Source organism: Leuciscus leuciscus (assembly GCF_965113295.1).
Source record: "Leuciscus leuciscus genome assembly, chromosome: 10".
Lineage (NCBI taxonomy): Eukaryota > Metazoa > Chordata > Actinopteri > Cypriniformes > Leuciscidae > Leuciscus > Leuciscus leuciscus.
The window spans coordinates 36,168,376-36,184,478 of NC_138734.1; the positions used below are offsets into that span (position 1 = coordinate 36,168,376).

General features: G+C 37.8%; 1 protein-coding gene and 1 long non-coding RNA gene across 2 annotated transcripts in view; one reads left to right on the forward strand and one right to left on the reverse strand.

Annotated features, from left to right (window-relative positions):
* The window catches only part of zfpm1 (zinc finger protein, FOG family member 1), an 82,833-nt gene that overhangs the window by 569 nt on the left and 66,161 nt on the right, over positions 1-16,103 (forward strand). The window lies entirely within an intron of this gene.
* Positions 12,196-14,372, reverse strand: LOC309507610. Its single transcript, XR_014209200.1, has 2 exons — positions 13,558-14,372; positions 12,196-13,326 (listed from the first exon to the last, which is right to left on the reverse strand). It is a non-coding gene; the product is annotated as an uncharacterized lncRNA (long non-coding RNA).

Consider the following 16,103-nt stretch of genomic DNA (forward strand, 5'->3'; position numbering starts at 1 on the left):
GCTACACTTCAGATGTGTGACCGGTCTGTTCAAATAATCCTTGTGTTTTTATGGTTTCAAGACAGCAGAAAATTAGAAATGGCAACATTTAGTTACAATTGCCATAGTAACCCCAGTAGCTTTTAAGACGCGCGGCTCTTTTGGTAAAAGCGCACGGCACGTGAACGGCGCTGAACAAACTCGCGCTTAATTTTTCAAACCCAGTCGAGATAATTGTGTTTAAATCCGTTTTATTTTACTTTTTCATTTGCAAAAGTGCTTTCGTCTGCTCCAACCGAAGTGTAACCGTGGCTTCCTGTTTAATACTGTTGTGGAAACGTCACTGTTCTCTGAAAAAGACGATATGAGTTCAGATAAACAGTGATCCGATCCCAGTCGAGATAAGGATTAAAATTGGATCTTTTATTTGTTTTCTGTCTGTGGCTGCAACGACGCTGCTGTTGCATTTTCCTTCGGCTTTTCAGTTCTCTTTCCAGAGATGAGACGTCAGATAGCGCGCCCAGCTGATCTCTCCACATGATAGTGGATTACAATTGGATCTTTTTTTTCATCTATCCATTTTAACTCTAATGTTCAGGCACACATTAATTGGACTTAAAAAAAATTTTTTTTATGATTGAATGCAAGATATTATATTATTTGCACTTTCTCATGTTGCTCCAAACCTGTGACTTTATTTTTTTTTGTGGAAAACAAAATGATAGATTTTGAAGAATATCTTGGTTGCTCTTTTCCATTCAATGACAATGAATGGTGGCTGAAGATGTAAAACCTCTAGAACGACACAAACTAATCATAAAAGCAATTTATGTGACTCAAGCATATTCAATATGAACTGTTGTCACATTCTGAAAAAAGTAGCAATGTTTGAGTATCTATGAAATCGTTGATACACGTCATGAAAATCAGAATGATTTGTTCATGAATCAAACTGATTCGACTCCTGAGTATAGCTGGCTCATTGATCTGTTTAACAGCTCACTGGAGGGGAATATTAATTGGGAATAACTGTTTCTCACACAAAGCAATAATTAGGGCTTCAGACTTAAGACTTGGAATATAGTGTGCTAGTCTTTTATTATATTTTTAATATGATTGTAACATCCTTTTTGAGGCTTGACATCTTCAGTCACCATTCATTGTGATTAGAACAGAGCAACCAGGAGATTTTTTTTGACATCCACTAGTGAAGGAAAGTCATAAAGGTTTGGAACAACATGAGGGTGACCGAAGTTTTTGGTCAAAGTAACCTTTAACAGTTTGTGGTCAATAAAATCATAAGGTAAAAATCAAATCCATTGACCCCTGCCTCTCCCTCTCTTTCTCTGAAAAGAACCAACAGTGCTGAAAAGTCGTTTTGCTCTGGTGCCAGGCGCTGTTTCAGTTCTTCATCCAGAAGAGATGCTTTCAGGCGATAAGCACAGTAGCAATATCTTGGAGGTTGAGTTTGAAAGGGCTGCTCAAAAAAAATAAATATTAATGCGATTCAAAGGCAGAAAGCGACTCTTGAATAGGAAAGAAAAAATGGTCTGATAAGGCAACATTAGCATATACCACTGAGTGTAAACGGGGCGGTATCAAGGTTTGTTTAAGTGACTGGAGAGTTATACGAGCACGTTGGCCAGTGACAATGCCAGTGACCCGCTGACCCATGAAGTCGCTCTCTTAATTGAGATGTCTTATCTGATATAAAGCTATCTCTGGTTGGTTTCCGGAGAACTCATAGTCCTACCTAGAGGCAGCTGCGAATGGTGGAACCAGCTTTACTACTTCAAGCCAGTCGTAGCTGATGTTTTGAACAATTCAGAATAAACATTCCTCATCTAGATCTCATATCTGGTGGCTTTTAAAGTACAGATCGCCAACTCCACGAGTCCCCCATTGACGTCTCATTAGACTAATGATGAAGATGGTGGGAAAGTATCTCAGATTTGGCTAGAGATTTCCCTAAAGGTGAATTCCCCCACCACGAAACTCTGGAACGCATGTGAACATCACATCGCCCCTCTTATCTTACCTTTTTGCATATGTAACCGTCAAGACAATGGCGAATAATATAATAAATGCGCGATTGCATTGTTTTGTTACACTCTTACTGGAAGGATTACAATCCCGGCCCCTCTAAAAGAAGGTATCCGGTATCATGGAAGTCTATGTTGAGAGGAAATATTTTTGTGTGTCTTTTGTGCGTCACTCTCCCAATGGTAAAGATCGTGCTGATAGATTATCCATCCCTCCCTGATGGCAAGATTAGCTCGCGGCCTAGCGGGGCCACATCCCAGGGCTTATATTTTGGCAGTTGAGATGAGAGACAAGATAGGTGAGACGGCGATCTCTGTGGAGATAGAGCCGACGTCGAGGGGGGTTGGGGGAAATTGGGATTATAATTACATTTGGCTGAAGCATTCTCATCTTTGTCATGTTTGTGTTGTTGTTTGGGACTGGCTGGGTGTATCTCTAGATAAGTTTAAAAAAAGAGAGAGGAGAAAAGCAGATAAGGGGAGAGTAGGATGGCAGGGCTGATAAGGGCTGGGGGAGAGAGGCAGGAATACAGAAATGGTAGATGGGTGTACGCTGCGTTTTAAAAGCAGCTGCCTCAGTTAGATGGCAGGGGCCGATAAGAGAGCCGTTGAGATGATTGGGAGATAGCAGAGGAGATTCTCACAGATAACAGCCGAGTGACATCATTCAAACGGCTCAGAGGTCGGCGTGAATTATTCATGAGCTCCCAGAATTTGGCGTCAGCGGCCGGAGGATGTTTGAGAAGCTGGGGCCAGACAATGCACTTGTTTGAGTTACCACCTCCTGTACCTTGGGCTTGCACTTTTGAAAGTGTGGACAACTGATGGGATCTCTTCCTGTTTTTGTTGAAACTGTTCTCAGAGCTTTCGCTGCTGTCAGGTTCAGCGTCTCGGGGGTCATTTGACCCGAGGGCTAGTTTAATGCTCAGCCCAAAAATATTGAAAAGAATGAGAGATCACAGGCTTTCGCTCACATATTTTCACACATACGCACACACGCATTTGCGTCGTGGTGGTTTTGCTTGTGTGTTTTCCTTCTTTGTTCTGCTTTTAGCTCGATGTGAACTTTTGATAAAGCCTGGGGCCTGATCTCCGGTACAGATAGAGATCGCCAAGTGCGATAAGAGTTGTTATCAGCACAGAGCAGGCAGGAGCTGAGGCTTTGCTGCAATAACAAAGCTACACATAAGAACAGCAGGGCCCCGGACCCTGGCAATCAGTTCCAGCCTTAATGTGATTAATGTTGTTGTATAATTAGATGATAGGTGTGAATGCATCCCCCCCCCCCCCCCCCTTTAGTTACTCCCCACCCTCTCTCGGTTCCCACTCTTGTGTTTTCTCCTAACAACCATTGTAGTTGATTAATTTAATTAAAACTAATTCCACATATTACTCACTGTAGATCTTGTGTTAGATAGCATTGAGATGCAGGTTGTTTTTTTTGTTCATCGATGTTAATCTGTGTGGGGTTCGTTTTGGTGAAAAACAGTGAAAAAAAAAAAGTATTCAGCGCTAGGCCTTGCAAAAGGAAACAAGAATGTGGCGTCAGCAGTATGGCTGAAATGTTGATTTGCAGTGAGATATTAGATACTGAGTGATAGTGCGTGCAGTGAACACTGTGAGAAAGTCATAAAGTTTTTATAATGAGTTGCTAAGCCAAGGACGACTTTAGTGAATTTGATAATCAATGTTTCTAGTATCTGATAATATTTAAAGCAAGGTTGTTAAAGTCTTCAAAGTCCTGCTTTTAATGATTATTATTTAATAATGCTTCTTTCTAACTGTGCTTATTGCTATTAATATTATGGTAGAATGAAGACTGAGCCAATTATTTATATTTATAATTAATATTATACACACTGTCTGACACTTTATTTATTTATTTATTTCAAAATGTATTCCTAAATTTTCAGCATCATTAATCCAGTCTTCAGTGTCACATGATCCTTCAGAAATCATTCTAATATGGTAATTTGGTGCGCAAGAAACATTTCTTATTTTTAAGAAATGGGCATAAAGACTTAATGGTATTGCACAAGAATTTGTTTCTGATGAATGATTCTTACAGATTACTCTAATGGCTGTGACATATGTTGTTTTATGTTAGTATATGATGCTGTGTATCTAGGTTGACCACACTCTTGTAAACCGATAGACATAGCCTAATCTGTTGATGTAAGGATTTTTATGTATCTCTCTCTGTTGTTTTCTGCAGATAGATCTCACTCAATCATCAACTTGCTGAAACCTCAAATTTTAATCTAAAATTCAAGTCCTTAAATATACTTTTTTCAATATAGAAAATGGTGTATTTATTCTAGATAACCTGTATAGCTAATTTATCCTATTATATCTTTCACTACTTATTTATTAGAGTTTTGTGTAGTATGTTGATTAAAACAGCTGGGTGATGTTCTGATTGGTTCAGCCCATGAGCTCTCCTGATTGGATGAGAGAGCTTGCAATATGTGGGCTGAAAGTGATGTCAAAAAGCTGTAACTGTAGATTAGAATTTACTGTTTAGGAAGTGTCTGTTGGTTGCCACAGTGAAAGGAAAAGCTTTTAGGTGTTTTGATGAATTATTGCTCTTTCCTAATGTTTACGCCAGAGGAAGTCGAGTGAGTTATGATAACTGATCCCTCATTGACCCATTAGCACTCCTAAATCCTCACTTCTTTTGTTGTGTAGGCTCATAAAAAACGTAGAAAAGAAAAGAAATACTTAACTTTCATCTAAGATGATTGTGTAAAGCAGAAACTTAACGTCCCAGCGAGTGTATTTGAACTGTCATAAACCCCCATTTTGTCTTTTATACAATCTAATATTTGCAAGTGCAACAGAACAACCACCAAGTCAACCACATTTATATTATGTAAATATATGTAAATGACACTTGATGTCAATTATGTCACCTCAGAGTTCCGGCACTCAGTGTGCCATCTTTCTTATAACAGCACAACTCAGACGGGTGCCATAAAAGTTGTGAATCTCCCCCTCAACCCCACCAACCACAGCCCTGCTAAATGTAAAGACAAGCATAAAGTCTTAAACACAGCTGCAGTTGCATGTGATTGTGGAGCGGTGGATGAGAATAAAATATTAATGTGTTATTAAGGATCCCGTAGCCTCTGGCCCCAATGCAATTAAAAACAAGATGGGAACAGGGCAGTAATCTTTTAATGCACTGTTATCACATAGCATCTTATGAAGAGGACTTATTTTTATGTGCCGTTTTGATAGGAACGGCCGAGGTGAGATTTGCCATCGCAGGAGGGAGATATTTTTTTTTTTCTCCAGAAGGTTGGTGTAATAGAGTTTTCTGTGCTTTTTGGTTGGAGTTAATGAGTTGCGTCTTAAGGAGAATGGAGATATGATAATTTGTCCGATGTGGAGGAGCCGTATTTGATGTGGATCACGGCTAACAGGGTTGATTAGATTGACTGATTTCCACGCTGAGGTTTGATGTCATGTTCTTTTATTTGATGTGCTTAATTGGCATGGTAGGGGGTGTGGGCCATCAATTTGATGTAGTGCTAAGGACATAAAGTTCAAGAGTGACACTATATACTGTTCACTCCTTTTAGAAGGATCGCTGCACATATCTCAAGGGGTGCTTTATGCAAACATTTCATCTGGGTGTATTTGTCTGAACCATAAGGCCGTAGATTACATCTACTGGTCACATCCCAATGGCACTCAGGTGAGTTTCTGTCTCAGAGTAAAAAATACACTCTGGGACAGAAACAGTTCTCACTGGCTTACTTGTTATGGCTGCCAAGAGCCGAATTTTTTGCTAAGTGTAATCAAATGCACAAGGCCAGGTTTTTTACTAGTTATATAATGTTTGTGCTTCATTTTACACTTATAAATATAGCACCGCAGACTTGAAAATAGGCCAGACTAGGGGATTAATGAGTTTGACTATAGTGAGCTTGGATGGGTCACAAAGGTTGAATAGTTCAAAAACTGAACAGAGGTTAACCTGTTTTAGATTTAGCTGATAGTCTTTAAAATGGTTTAATTGTTTAGCCAGTTCAGTTTGGATGTTCAGTTCAAATGTTTTTTGAGAGAAGTCTCCTGTGCTCCACAAGGTTGCATTTCTTTCAGGAAAAATACAGTAAAAAGTAATATTGTGAAATTATTACAATTTAAAATAACAATTTAAATATATTTCGAATATGTAACTTTTTATGTGTAACTCTTATGTAATTAACTATAAATTAGTGCTGTCTAATCGATTAATCATAATTAATCGCATCCAACATATATATATATATGCTAATGTACACACACACATATATATATATATATAATTTTTTAAATTATATATTTATTTATTTTTTATTTAACATTTTTTGTGTTAGCTGCGATTTATCAATTTGACAGCATATAAATATAATATAATAATATATTTACATATACAATATAATTTTATAAGTGTTTATATATATATATATATATATATATATATACATATATATATATATATATATATATATATATATACATACATACATACATGCATACATGCATACATGCATACATACATACAATAATATGAAACGCATCTGATTGGTTTCTGGACCTTTAATCAGTCTAATTATATAAGAGAGAATTGTCAATTATTTGATCAAACAACCCATTGAGTCGTCAGTTTTTAAAATATGTAGTTACATCTCTACTATAAACTACCACTGACCTATCGTACAATGTTACAAAAAAAAATGCTGCCCTGAGTATCCCTATTGCTCACGGTGCAGAGAGCTCAGGCTTGGGTGTTATATGCCAGGCAGGAGGCTCTTGTGGGAAGGGAACACCGGGCATGTTTCATAAGGAGAGGCGGAAAGAGAGGAGATAAGCACAGAAGGGCAGCTGGGACAAAGGCCCCAGAAAGAGGAGAGGTTAGACCGCCTCCAGGGAGCCACCCCTGAACAGAGGTGGTCTAGACCAGAGTGGCTCCTCTTTCTGCTCTCACACACTCCACTTGGCCTGCTCTAGAAAGAGAAGGGAGACTGCCAGAGATCAGCATCCAACCTCTTTCAGCTTCTGTCTGAATATATATGTGTGCGAAGTCTGAAGTGTGAATCACATCGTGTTAGCCACATAAAATGTTGCAGATGCTCAGACATGTTGCTAATAATTGCCATATGTAATCTCATTGCAAATCATTTTAGACACATAGCCGAAACTCCTGTTTAACTGTAAACAACTCCCGTTTAACAGTGTACAATGTGTTTTTGCCTTTTGTATCCTTTTAATTGGCAAATCTAGACTACATCAGTGACATAGAAGACTACATTGAGGTTGTCTTGAGGCGATAGATAGTTTGCCTTTGCCACCTATCTTGTTTCTTCTTCTGTGCTTTTTCTGGTCATTGGTTTCTCACTTCCTCTTCTTCTACTTTTGCCCCTTCGTTGACTCTTATTGTGACCCCTTTAGCAAGTTGCAAACACTTTTCTCATTAGACTATTTGTTTCATACTCTTTCTGCAAGGCCATAGGAATATCTCTATAGCAACAGGTGCTAGCATGTTCTTTATGTTTTATAATACACAGCATTTCTTACAACATAACCAGTCAAATAGCCAGGGTCGCATGATGTATTTGTTCCATATTGGTTATTTGCTGCACGATTAATCGTTAAAAGACCGCAATCTCGATTCAAATAACCACGCAATCTTATTCCTAAATGACATCGATTTGCATGTGTCTATCAAACTTTTGACAAAATTCTAACAGAGCATTCAAATCTGTGTTCACGCTGACACAGAGAGAGCAGTTATCATGTTTGGGTATTAAACAGCTTCACAAACAGTCTTTTCAACCACACAGTATTGTTATTATCTGTCTTACAATAATTCAAAGGATATAGTTCAGATATAAACACTGATGTCTATGATAGCGATTAAAATAGAGCAAATCCCCTTTTGAAAGTAACGAACGCTTCAAATAACGATGGTATCGATTACATTGTTACGCCACTAGGTAAAAAAAAGGTATTTGCCATTGAATAATTCATTCAAGAGATTCTTTCAAAATCACTGATTCATCCAGTAATGAAACAAGTGAAGTCTTTGAGTAAGTCATTGAATCAATCTTTCAAACCATTTAAAAAAAAAAATATTTTTAAATAGATTGCAGCAATTAATATTTTGTCAGAACCTCTAGTAATTTACATGTTATTTTATTTAGTTGTCTGATCGTGATCTCTATTTGAAACAAAGAATCATGATTCTCAGTTTATCCAGAATCATGCAACTCTAATTAATGCTAATATATGTATATTCACTATTCACTATTCACTAATTCACTATTCACTAATTCCTTTGTAGCATTTAAATAATTGATTTCAGTTTCTGTTGTTTTCTTTTTCTTTTAAATAGACAAAATGGTATTTCATTTTAATATTAGCTTTTTATTTTAACGTAATCATCTGCATGCCTACAAATAGCATTGCTTACATGCAAGCATTGCATGCAGAGCATTGGCATAGTAACTAGAGGATCAGAAAGATTGTGTTTTATAAACCTGCAGTGTTAAAATGATTCAGTTAGGACTCCACAGTGCTGTTTAGGAATTTATTGTTTGGTCTGTGACTTTCATTGAATCCATTTATTGTGTAAACCTGCACCAATTCCAATGAGCAGTATCTAAAATGAAATCTTGCCTGTCAAAGGTCATCATCCATAGGGTCTTAATCTTTTTAAACAATCAAAGTGAAAATATTATCATTATCATGATTATTAAATGATAAGACTCGGTAGTACATTATAGGCAGTGATCATTGCGATTTCATGATTGTGGACTTTTGGACGTTTACCCGTTCTCTTGTTTACCCAGAATGCATTCTGAAAGTCAAGGGTACTTCTCAACCTGTCAATCAAAGTCCTGCCCAGTACGTACGCCCTCCCCCCTCAGTGCGTTATCTCCGTAGACAATCACAATGAAAATATTATCATAACAGAGATGATTATATGATCAGACCGGTGGTATAAAATCATCAATCAACGGACTTTACTCCTCTAGGCCTTCCTGACCTCACCTTACTTTTTACCCAGAGTTTCATTCTGTCAATCATAGTCCTGACTTCCCAACCCTTTCAAGTAAGCCCCTCCTCCATCTCTCCCCCTTCATTTCTGGGCCGCTTTCCATTACTCGCCTCTCTCTCGTCCTCGATATCTACCGCTATCTCACTCTTTCCTCCCGACCCCCCCCCCCCCCCAACAACTGTCTCTCTGTAACCCCCCTCCCGCCCCCTTCTCCCCCTGTCTCCAGTCAGACCTCTAGCCTCACTGAACCAGGTCTTAGCGGTATGATAATGTGGAAAGTTGAACTGGCCCCATTACAGCTTGGCTGATGGCAGCGCCGATAAGGCCCTTGATAATGGGTGCAGATAGAGCTGACACAGCGGTCCAATAGCCAGCCCTCTCTCTCCCATTATCATTCCTGCCCACCGATGGGCTCCCAGCACACTATCTGCTCTCCATTTCCACTCCTGCAACAGATAAGAATGGAAATACTGACTTCATAGCTGACTGATTAAAGTGTCTGCCTTTCTTGATAATACACAGATAAATTATGTTTTTTTTTCTCTCTCCCTCTTTCTCTTTTGCTCCTTTCCTCTGTCTCTATCGCTTTCTCTCTCTCTCTCCCCCTCTCCCTCTGTTTTTCTCACTCTCTAGAAAGGAGAGGGGCGGCAGGGAGAAAAACGTCTCCTCTGTTAATTTCTCTTTCTTTGTAGGTTTATTTGAGAAGGAGAGAGGAGGAATGGGGAAGGAGGGGTATGTGGGAGAGATGGCGAGATGGTGCGGTTAATAAGAAAGTTTTGGAGGGCGGGGGAGCACTCGGGGTGTGATGGGGGAATGACTCCATTCAAGTGCCTCTCAGGGACTATTACATTTGGAATCTTGTCGACTGACACTCTACGACGCACAATCACATCGCCATCTGCATAAACAAGCACTGCCTAAACGCTCTCGTTCCTCTCGCTCGCTCGGAAACACCGGGTCACCCAACCGCTGTGAATATTCATGGGAACGGGCTAGTGGCCGTCCCGGCCGATCACTGATTTCCCACGGCGTCCGGAGGAAGTAGCCAGGTAGCGCGTGGGTAGCCCTATCGGTGCTGATGACCTCCCATGATCTTTAATAACACGCTCTTCCAGGGTGCTTTTTTTTATCAACGATTGCTCCACAGAGATACCGTGCTGATCAAACCGATTACATCCTTTTGTGTACAGTAAACCTTGTCTGCTCTGTCACTTCCTTTTTGTTTCTCATCTGTGTATTCCACCCATCCAGTTGTAAACTGGATTTTCCTCTCACACTTCCTGGATCACATTGCTGATGGTAGAGGGACTCGTGTGTCATTAATGATGCAATCTAGTGGCACACCTCAAATCTAAGAGTTCCTCTTGCTCCGCCCACAAGTGATGATGTCATGCACATGTGTTTTTATAAGGATGCAATCAAGGATGTCTAATATAACGTGCAATATTTTTGCTGATGGAGATGACGGATGTTGTTTTTGGTGATTTAGGCCTCTTTTTAGTAATTTGATCTTAGTTATGCATTTTCTGTACACCATCTGATTATCTTTAGTTGATCTTTCTAGATGAATTATACAGTAGATTTTCAAACTGGGGTTTGCAGAAAAGTTTGGTTAAAAATAAATTCAATATTTTATCAATTAAGTCTCTTGTGCTTACTTAGGCTGTTTTTATTTGATTTAAAAAAAATCCTAATAATAAACTGTAATATTGTAAATATTATTGCAATTCAAAATAACTGTTTTCTATTTTAGTATATTTGTTATTTAATATATTTGTTATTAATATATGTAATTTATTCTTGTGATGACAAAGCTAAATTTTCAGCATAATTTCTCCAGTTTTCAGTGTCACATGATCCTTTGGAAATCATTCTAATTTGCTGCTCAAGAAACTTGTGGAAATAACTAATATTAATATTATTAATAAAAACTAATATTTTTGTGGAAAAGTAAAAAAAAAAGCATTTGTTTGAAATCAAATATTTTGTAACAATGTAAAAATTCACTTTTTATCAATTTAATGCAGCCTTGCTGAATGAAAGTATTAATTTCTTTTGAAAAAACTCCAAACCTTTGAACAGTAGTGTAGACACGATAAACTGGTAGAAATTTCTGAAGTGCTGTGCCGTCACGAAAGCTTATCATTTGCATGCATTTTTAAGTATCCTCGAAAACGCAGTGAATAAACAGTTGAGAAAGAAAACATGTGATCTAGTATATTGGATCCGCGCATTCGGTCTTAAAGTGACAGCAGCATATTAAACCTGAATATGAGAAATCTGAGAAAAATCTCTCACTGCTTCGACTGAATCACTTTTGTAACTTTAATTAGAATAAATGTATATTTAATTTACACAGTGAAGACTATTTAGTGTTTTTTGTCTTGTTTTATTACTTTATTTAATTTATATAGTATTTCTTATTTCTATTGTTTTAAGTTTTTCAGGTAGGTCTAGGTCTATTTCATTCGTTCTTTGTCTTTGTTGTAGTTTGTTGTTTAGTTTCTTTGTTCTTATTTTATCATTGACTGTTTACTTTTCTTCAGTAAGCTTGATTTTTTTCTTCTTCTTAGTTATGCTAGTAGGCTATTCGTTTTTTTTGTGATATTGAAATCGGTGATGAGAATTATGAAATTTCAATGATATCATAAATGATATTATGAGTTTTTTTGATATCATAAAATCCTTATATAAAGCAAAAATAACTATCGTAATATATATCGTTAACGTGAAATTAAGTTTGTGATATCGTATCATAATTATCTTCACTGAAATGAGTTTGTCCTCCTGTTGAAACCTTACTGAAAATCTTTATTGACCTCTATATAAAACATATTGACATATTAAGCATTATCCCAACAGAATGTTTCTTAGGTTCTTTTCTGTAGCTTTTCAATCACTTAATACCGGAAGTTTGGGGTGATTGGCATTAAAATTCTGTCTGTTGTACCGTCTAACTGACTATCTGTCCTTCTATCTTCCTGTCTTTCTGTCCAAGCGTCCGTTCTCTGCTTACATAGAGAGCTCACTTAAACTGCTCTCTTAAACAATGCAGTATTTGTTCAGGGCACTGTAACTGACCTTGATAGATTAGAGAGACCTTTTTACTTTCTGTGAGAGTTTGAGCACGTTAGACCGAAATTATTAGTTTGCGTCGAAACATGTCCGTTTTTCCCCACGTCGTTTGGTCTAGGAAACAATGTTTTATATAAATGGGACATTAAAAAAAAAGAAAAAAAAAAAGTTTGCGAGTTGGCTTTTGCTCCCCAAATCTTGACGTTCCCTCTGACATGGCTGCGCTCGCACAATCTCTTCAGCCGCGTGTCCCTGCGTGCTGAATTATTCACATTAGCGAGCCTGTAAAAAGCCTGCATAAGGTTAATTTGATACCAAAACCTTGCCTAGATTTTTAAGGGCAGTAGACCTTTTTTTTCAGTAGGGCTACAAAGAACAGGGAGTGGAGGCGAAGAAGAAGAAGAAGAAAAAATAACGAAAGCATGATAAAAAGCTCTGATAACGGAATGACTGTGTTGTGTAGGAGTTGATATCAATGTTATCTATCTGTCTTTTTCACTCTCTTAGCCCTTCTGTTGTTTTTTATGCCTTATCTCTCTCTACCTAAATGCCAGGAACAAAAAGGGAGAAAGAAAAGAAATTACCGTACGGATTATTCATGGGGCCTGCTGATAAAGCGGGTGATGCAAAAATTAAGAATATACGACGGGGCTATTTGGCTTTTTCAGATGGCAGTTGTTTTGCAGGATTATAATTGTTTATTTTATTTTATTTATGAGGGAAAAGTGAAAAGATCAGTTTGTGTGGCTGTATCTCTATATCTGTCAAAGAGTGAGTGATTTGGCCAGTGTTAACCATTTCTGGTCTGTGACTGACGCAAACACCTTCAAAACACACACACACCTCAGCATTTTTAGAGCTGCTGGCCTCTGATAAGGCTAACCTCAGTCTGACCCAAATAAAGAGGCTGGACACAGTGGACAGGCGTGTTGCAGTGGGAGACGGGCGTCTTGATGTTGTTGAGGACAGTTGAGTTCACTTCCAGCAAAAAGAGAAGGAACGGGGCGTTACATGTAATTGACTTTGCTTTACATTTCTAAAGCCATTTTGGCTGGCTCAGTTCAACGGCTTAGTAATTTATTACCTGGCTAATAATCTTTTCATTCACTTTGACAGTTGTTTTATGACTCAGAGCTTCTAAATGTGTGTGTCTTAAAGGGACAGTTCATCCAAAAATCTTAACTGTTGTTGAGGACAGTTGAGTTCACTTCCAGCAAAAAGAGAATGAACTGGCCGTTACAAGTAGTTAGAATTTTCTTTCCATTTCTAAATCAATTCTGGCGGGCTCAGTTCAACGGCTTAGTAATTTATTACCTGGCTAATAATCTTTTCATTTTGAAAGTTGTATTATGACTCAGAGCTTCTAAAAACGTGCGTGTCTTAAAAAAGGGACAGTTTATCAAAAAATCTAACTGTTGTTTAATTGATTACTTGCTTCCAAACCTGTATGTATGCTGTTATTTTTTTATTGGATGAAATTTCTAAATAATTGTCATGCAGCCTTTACCATACAGCTATAGTTCATAGTGACCAGAGGGTTTCAAGCTCCTGAAAGTAGCACAAAACAAAACGCCAACAACAACAACAACATAAATGTGTATCGCTAGTAGGGGTTTAACCAATCGTAGGTTCGGCACACATGTGATTAATTGCAAAGTTTAACCATCATAGAGTTAAGGCCAATTTATACTTCTGCGTCGGGTGCGCGTAGAAGGTACGGCGTAGCATACGCATTGACGTGTACCATACGTCGTACCCTTCGCCGTACTCTGACGCGCACCTCCTCAAAAATGTAACTACGCGTCGCGGCGACGCGGACCGCAAGATCTGTGATTGGTCGGCTGGATAGCATCGCGTTTCCTCCTACGCATTTCCGGAATGATCTTCTGCACTCTGCACCGCCCGCCCGCCATTTTTAAATTCCGAAGATCAGTGAAGAGCCATGGAAATAGACCAAGTGACCGAGAGATTGCTTGAAGAAGTGCGGAAATACAGCCATCTGTATGACTCCTTCAGTCGCCATTGCTCGTAGAAACCTAAAGCCGCGAGGAATGTAAACACAGTGGAACATTAAAACCCACCCGCGCCAACTAGCGTTTCGGCGGTGTAACTGCAGAGCAACACAGACATTCGCAGAAGTATAAATGCTCACGACGGCGTCGCCTACGTGCGTAGCCTACGACGTACACTATGGCGTACACTCGACGCAGAAGTATAAATTGGCCTTTAGGGTGACCGTTGTACCGCACAGCATTTTCACCCCTTGTCCCGCACGTCGCATATTGAGAAAATGTCCCGCGTTTTCATCAGTCTATTGGTTTTTAATTATCATATTTAGATTGCGTTCTTTTGCCTTTTTAAGAAAGCATTTTTTTTTTTTTTTGCGGCATAGTTTTTCGTACAAATTCAACGGCCGTTTAAAAAAAATCCTATTCAATGGTTGAAAAGAAAGGAGTAAACACGGTCACTAGTAGGTTGTGACGGCTGTCAATCAAAATGTGGACCGGTGATTAGTTTCCTGTCAGAAAACAACTGGATAATTCGGTCAATTAAAATTTTTATTTAACAGAATTTATCAACTTGTTGCCTGCTGTGGTTGTTCTAATTCACATCCTTTTTAAAAATCTGAAAGTTTTTGGTTTAATATATAAGATTGTCAATTATCTAATTTCATGTTATTTTATATTTTATTTGTTCATTGTTTATTTTGTTGGATTTTTGTTGAACTTGGTCAGAACTGTTTCAAAAATAGTTATCTGCATGAATCATGATGCCTGTTGCCTTTGGGCTCAGTGATGTTGAATTTAAATGACATGTTATGTTACATTGAGATGTAATGGGGTTTTCTGTAAAGGACTAATGAATTTTTATCAGCTGAAAGGCAGAATACAAATGTTTTTATTAAGTTAGAAATCCATTATATAACAGTTTAAGGTTATGTTTTAGTGTTGGTAACATGTCCCACATTGTCCAACACAAACTTATAATCGTCCCACGACTCCCACATTTGGTTTGTTTGATGGTGGTCACCCTACATAGAGCGAAAAGTTATAATTTGCACGTGTTTTGTCTTGCCAATTTAGTAGTGTTATCTGTGGGCATAGCCGCACACACCCGAAGTGCTCGCACAGAGAGGTGCGTTTCAGACCGAAATGATTTCTCTTTCACACCTCCTTGCGCTTGAACGGAGACATACACACAAAATCATGTCAAAATACCCGTCTCTGCAAGTATTCTCAAACACAGTCGGTTATGTCTTAAGTGAACGTAAACGGTTGAGAAAGAAATCTGATTTGTATCATTATACTGGATCCGTGCAGAGCAGCTTATAAAAACTTGCTGCTGTCTATGTCATTAATGTTAATCAAACAACAGAACACAGCTTTAACAAAGATTATTCTAGATTTAATTTATATACACTATAGTGTTATTTTACATTTAGGCCTAATTATTACATTTCTGTAACTGAATATTACAGTTAGTCCTTAGTTTATTTGTAACTTTGTTATATTGAAATATATATATATAGGCCTATGCATGCTTGTAATTAATGTATTAAATATATTTTTAGCGACCCCCCCCCCCCCCTCCTTTTTTTTTTTTTTTTTTTTTTTGCTGATCTCAAAAGTGATTTGATTTGTGACTCAAAAAACGTAATATGATCCGAACTTTGAGTTTTGTGACCCATTGAACCACTAATTAGTTACCTAACTAAATATTTCTACCATTGTGTTGCAAAAAAAAAAAAAAAAAAAAAAATGCATACACTACACTACCATTCAAAAGTTTGGGGTTGGTAAGATTCTTTTTTTATGTTTTGGGAAGTAATCTCTTATGCTCACTATAGCTGCATTAAAATACAGTAAAAAAAGTTATACTGTGAAATATTATTACAATTTAAAATAACTGTTTTATATTTAAATAATGTTTTTGAAATTTTTTTTTTTTTTTTTTTTTTT